General features: G+C 32.2%; 1 pseudogene; it reads left to right on the forward strand.

The window, feature by feature from the left end:
* The first annotated feature begins 4,155 nt into the window (after positions 1–4,155).
* LOC105294957 lies at positions 4,156–5,476 on the forward strand (annotated as a pseudogene).
* The last annotated feature ends 1,070 nt before the right edge of the window (positions 5,477–6,546 follow it).

The raw sequence follows: 6,546 nt of genomic DNA on the forward strand, positions 1-6,546 counted from the left end.
AACAACAAAGAGAAAGTAGATTTGAAGAAAGAAATAAACAGGGTTTCAATAACAAAGAACCTAATATTTGTGTCATCAGAGAGGAGAAAGAGAGGGTGGCTAAACCTTTTAAAAAAGTAATAGCTGAAAACTTCCCAAATTGGGTAAAAGATATAAACCCATAGATTCAAGAAAATGGCATGTATGTCTACATGGAAAAATTCTGAGAAATCTTCATATCAAATAAGCAAAACTTTTAGAACTAATGAGTGAGTTCAGCAAGGTCACATGATATAGCATTTCTATATACTAACACTAAGCAGAAAGCAGAAAGCAAAATTAGAAATACAATATCATTTACAATCTCTCAGGAAAAATGAAAGACTTAGATAAGCTTTAACAGACCTTAATTTTAGGGAGAATGATTCCTCCCACTATATTCATAAACTTAACAAATATGTACAAGATCTATATTTTGAAAGTTACAAAATCTGATGAAGGAAATCAAAGGTATAAATAAATAGAAAGCTATATTTTTTATATATTGGAATAGTCAACCTAGTAAAGACAGTTTTTACCAAATTGATAGGTTTAATATAAATTCTAATCTAGACTCCTACCCTCTAAAATTTTTGTAGACATGATCAAGCTTAATCTAAAATTTAAATACAAAGTTGCAGGTCCTAGAATAGCTAAAACCATGAAAGACAGCAAGAGGTAGAAATCCCTCTAACCAATATTAAGGCCTAATATATAGTTACACTAATGGAGACTATGTGGTATTAGTGGAGGCATAGTCACATAAGTCAGTAGAACAGAAATCAGAGTCCAAAAATAGATCCACGCAAATTTATTTTTAAATTGTACACCTGAATTGTACACCACACAAATTTACTTTTATATTGTACACCTGAAACTAACTGGACTTTTTGCAACTAATTTATTGCAATGGTACAAAAATAATGTAATAAAAGAAGAATAGCTTTTTTAACAAATGGTGGAGCAACTGAAAATCCTCAGGCAAAAATATAAACTTTAACCTAAACCTCATACTTTCCACAAAAATTAACTGAAAATGCATTATATATTTAAATGTAGAACATCAAACTATAAAAATTATACAAAAAAACAGTAGAAAATCTTCAAGATTTAGGACTAGGCAAAGAGTTCTTAGACTTCACAACATCACAACCCATAAGAGGAAAATTTGATAAATTGGACCTCATCAACATTAAAAACTTTTGCTCTGCAAAACAACTTATGAAAAGAATGAAGAGACAAGCTACAGATTGGAAGAACTGCTACTTGCAGATCCAAAATGAATAACTATCTAGAATATATAAAGAACTCCCAAAACTCAACAGTGAAAGAGAAACTGTTGACCTAGAATTCTATAAGTGAAAATATGCTTCAAAATTAAAGTTGACATTAAAATAGTTTAAGATAAAAGAAAATGAAGATAATTTGTCACCACCATACCTGAACTGTAAGAAATGCTAAGGAAACATTTTCAGGTTGAAGTTGAAATTATGATAGCTGAAAACTTGTATACCTATAAGGAATGAAGACTGTAAGTGGTAAATGAAAAGACTTTTTTTCTTCTTAATTTCTTTAAATACTTGTGAATGATTACACTACAGCCCTATTGGGATTTATAACATGAAGATACACTACATATGATAACTATAGTACAAAGGATGGGAATATAGTTAATAGTCTCAAATGCTTTTGGTGTTTCTACATTAATTTGAAGTGGTATAAATTTTAACTCTAATGGACAGTGAAACATTAAGGATATGTTATAGTCTAGAAAAAAACACTAAAAATTATATAAATGACTATAGCTAGACATGCAATATATTAATTAAAAGCCAGAAATTTTCAGTATAAATAAAAAAAAATCTGACTGTATACTACAGGTGCTGCACTTTAAAATAAAGATACAGAAAGACAAATTAATGGATGAAAAAAATACGAAGCAAACAATAAGCATAAGAAGAATGGAGTGGCAATATTAATAGCAGATAAACTCATCTTTAAGATAAAGATTAATATCAAAGATAAATAAATAAAGATTATTATCAAAGATAAATAATAAAAAGTTCCACTATATTTTGAATAAAGATATAAATATAGAAAGACATAACAATTCACAATGTACCTAAAAAGAAAGCTTCAAAATTCAAGAAAAGAATTGAAAACATTTTTAAAAATTGACAATTCTATGATTAGAGACAAAGATTATAAAACCTCTCTCATCAATTGATAGAATGAGAACAATCAATCAATCAATCAAGAAAACTTAGAAGATCTGAACATTATTAACTAACTAACCTAACTGATAATTACAGAACACTACACCCAAGAACCATAGAATATGTTCTTTTTAATTGCAAACGATACATTCACTACAATAAACCATATGCTAAGCAACAAGATGTCTCAAATTTTAAAAAATTTAAATCAGAGTATTCCCCATAACCATATAGAATTAAATTAGTAATAATAAATATCTTTAAATTGGCAATTATTTGAAAATAAACAACATATTTCTAAATCTATAGATGAAAAAGAAATCAAAAGGGAAATTAGAATGAATGATAATAAAAACAAAACATACTAAAATTTGTGTGATGCATCTAAAATAGTGTTTATGAGAAAATTTATATCTTAAATTATTAGAAAAATATATTTAAAGTGAATCGTTTAAGATTCCATCTAAGAAAGTAAAAACCTCAAAGTATAATTAAGGAAGAAAATAAACGTAAGATCAGAACTCAATGAAATATAAATTTCAATGGAAAACATCAACAAAATTAATAAACCCAGCTAGACTTGCCAAGAAGAAAAAGAAAAAAAGAAATTATGATTATCGAGAATTGAACAAATAAGGTAAAATATAAATGTCTTAAAAATATAACTATACAACTTATGAAAACTGATGAAAGATATGATGGAAAACATGTATGGTCCTGTATCTAATTCAGGAATTGAATTTGTTATCAAAATCCTTTCCACAAGAAAATCTCCACATTAAGATGATTCACTGATGAATATTCTATTAAACATTTAAAAAAGAAATAACACCAATATTACAAAAAAAATCTTCGAGGAAATATGGGAGAAACACTTTACAATTGGTTTTGTGAAACCAGTATAACTCTAATGTTGAAAGCTGATGGAAATATTACCAAAAACAAACAAAAAAACCCTCTAAACCAATATTTCTTATAAACAAAGCCAAAAGAGATTTTAAACAAGATATTAGCCAACCCAGTTCAGCCAATATATGTAGAATAATATTACATCTTGAACAAAGGAATTTATCCTAAGAATGCAAGCCTGGTTTAACATTCATAAGCCAATCAGTATAATTCACCATATTAACACAATAAAGACAAAATCAATATGATCATTTCAATTTTTGAAAATGCTACATTATGCTGAAATATTGAGTGCTGTTCTAGTAAAGTCTGAAAAAAGCCAGGCTGCCCAGTCCCATCATTTCTATCAAACCTCATACTGGAGGTCTAGCTGATTTCTGTAAGGCAATAAAAATATTTACAAGGCCTAAAGTTCAAGAAGAAAGAAAACTGCCTCTATTTGTAGAGAACATAATTTTTAACACAGAAAAAGCTAAAGAAACTACAATAAAGATACTAAAATAAATGAGCTAGCAAGGCCAAAGGATACAATTAAAATTCAATTGCATTTTCATGCACTAACTGAAAAAAAAAAAGAAAATGAAATTTCACAAATAATTCCTTTTATGACATCAAAAAGTAATGATTTGGAAGTAAGTTTAACAAAGGATAGAGAAGACATTCACACTGAAAACTACAATACATTAAGAAAGATAATTGTCAGTCCCCTCAGCCTCCACTGCCGACGCCCCTCTGCCAACATTCTGGGGCCATCTCTGGGCGGTGGTCCTCCGCAGGAGCGAGAGAGGTGGAAGGCGACCCACTGCAGGACCAGCCGTCCTGCGCGTTCCACTGCAGAGGCGGCAGCGTCTCTGTAGAGTTGGCTCGAGGTGCCCCTTGTTCTAAGGATATTTCCATTGCTGCACCGTGAGTCGTCAGCAGGGCTTAGAATTGCTGGAGAATTGACTTTGTGAAAAGACTATTCTGTCTTGAAATTCCATCTCTTAGTTTTCCTTAAGAACATACAGAAACCATGAACAGCTTTAGTAACAAAGAGTTTGACTGCCATTTCCTCATTGAAGACTGTACTGCCGAGGACATTTTGGACCAAAACATTAATGAAGTTTTTCTTCCGATGATAATGATGTTTCTATGTTGCAGACCTGGAAGACATTCTAAAGAAACATCTGAAATGGTTGAAAGCTCTTCCTTGGGTCACCTCCTTTCATGCAGTCAAATGCAATTATAGCAGAACCATAGTTAAGATCCAAAATGCCCTCAGACAGGATTCAACCGTGCCAGCAATACAAATAAAAATTGGTGCAGAGTCTTAGGGTACCTTCAGAAAAGATTTTCTATGCAAATCCTTGCAAACAAGTATCTCAGATTAAATGTGCTGCCAATAATGGAGTCCAGATGATGACTTTTGATAAGTGAAGTCAAGCCAATGAAAGTTGTCAGGGCACATCCAAAAGCAAAGTTGGTTTTGTAGATTGCCACCGATGATTCCAAAGCAGTCTGTCACCTCAGTGTTAAATTTGGCCACACTCAAAACCAGCAGGCTTCTTTTGGAACAGGAGAAAGAGCTAAATATTGATGTCATTGGTGTCAGCTTCCACGTAGGAAGTGGCTGTACTGATCCTGAGACCTTCATGCATGCCATCTCTGATATTCGCTGTGTTTTTGACATGGGAGCTGAGGTTGGTTTCAGCATGTATCTGCTTGATATCGGTGGTGGCTCTCCCTGATCTAAAAGGGTGTGAAGGTTAAATATGAAGAGAACGTCAGCATAATCAACCTAACAATGCACAAGTATTTTCTGTCAACCTCGAAGTGATGCTCATAGCTGAGCCAGGCAGATATTATTTTGCATCAGCTTTCACACTTGCAGTTAATATCATTGCCAAAAAACCCTCCTTATATTAAAGGAACAAACAGGCTCTGATGATGAAGATGAGTCAAGTGAAAAAAACCTTTATGTATTACATGAATGATGGAGAATATGAATCATTTAATTGCATCTTCTATGATCATGCACACGTGAAGCCTCTTTTGCACAAGAGGCTCAAACCAGATGAGAAGTATTATTTATTTAGCATACAGGGACTTACATGTGATGGCCTTGATTGCAGTGTTGAGAGCTGTGGCTTGCCCGAGATGCATGTGAGTGACTGGATCTCTTTGGAAACAAGGGTGCTTAAATCATTGCTGTTGCTTCTACTTTCAGTGGATTCCATGACTTCACACCGAAAGTGGAGGAGCAGAATGTCAGCATTCTGTCTGAGTCTTGGGCCTGAAAGAGCCAGATGAAATGCCACTCAGCAGCCTGTGCTTCAGCTGGTATTAATATATAGATGCCATTCTTGTAGCTGTGACTGCTTGAATTAAGGGATTTGGTGGGACCATTCAACTTAACTACTGCTAATTTTGAAATGTCTTTGTAAGTACGATTGGCACAGATAGAACAATGTGGAAGACTAGAAGATGGAGTCACACATCTATTCCTATGGAAACTATTTGAATATTTGTTTTATAAAGATTTTTATCCCTTTTCAAACATGCTACTAAAGAGCACTGCTCAGCTGCTGAACGAGCAGTTGCAGCTAGTACATTGACAGAACAGGCCAGAGTTTAGTGCTGTGATCTATTTTTAAAGGAAAGTATCTTGAAATTTAAAAGAAAAAAAAGAAAGATAATAAAGGAGGCCTAAATAATGGAGTGTATCTAATGGATTTCATTAATTTGAAGTCCTAAAATTAAGACATCAATACATTCTAAATTGATCTATAGATTCAGTGTAATCTCAAACACAATCCCAACAAATGCTTTGTAGATTTGAATGTTTTTAAGGAAGCACAAATGACTTAGAGTATCCAAAGCAATCTGGAAAAAGAATGAAGTTGAAGGATTTACATTAGCTAACCTCAAGACTAACTGTAAAACTGTAGTAATCAAGACAAATATTAACTAGCATAGGATTGATAAACATTATCAGTGCAACTGAACAGAGTCCAGAAATATCATCACATATTGGTGGTAAGTCAAGTTTTGTTTAAGGTACCAAAAGATTCCAAAAAGATAGAAAAGCTTGTTCAACAAGTTATCTAGAATAACTGGATATCCATACGGGAATAATTAACTTCATACATTATATGAAACTATATACATAAATTAATTCAAGTTATATCATAAACTAAAATATATTATCTAGAACTATGCAGCTTTGGAAAAATAAGCATAGTATAATCACTTTGTAATTTGGTGCTCAGCAAAGGTTTTGTAGACAGAACTAAGAAATCAATAACTATAAAAGAAAAAAGATGATAAATTAAACTTCATGGAACGTACAAACTGTTATCAAAAGACATTTTTAAAAATAAATAGGTGGCCCAAAGATAGGGAAGAAATATTGATAAAAGACTGC

Source organism: Pteropus vampyrus, unplaced genomic scaffold (assembly GCF_000151845.1).
Source record: "Pteropus vampyrus isolate Shadow unplaced genomic scaffold, Pvam_2.0 Scaffold97, whole genome shotgun sequence".
Taxonomy (NCBI): domain Eukaryota; kingdom Metazoa; phylum Chordata; class Mammalia; order Chiroptera; family Pteropodidae; genus Pteropus; species Pteropus vampyrus.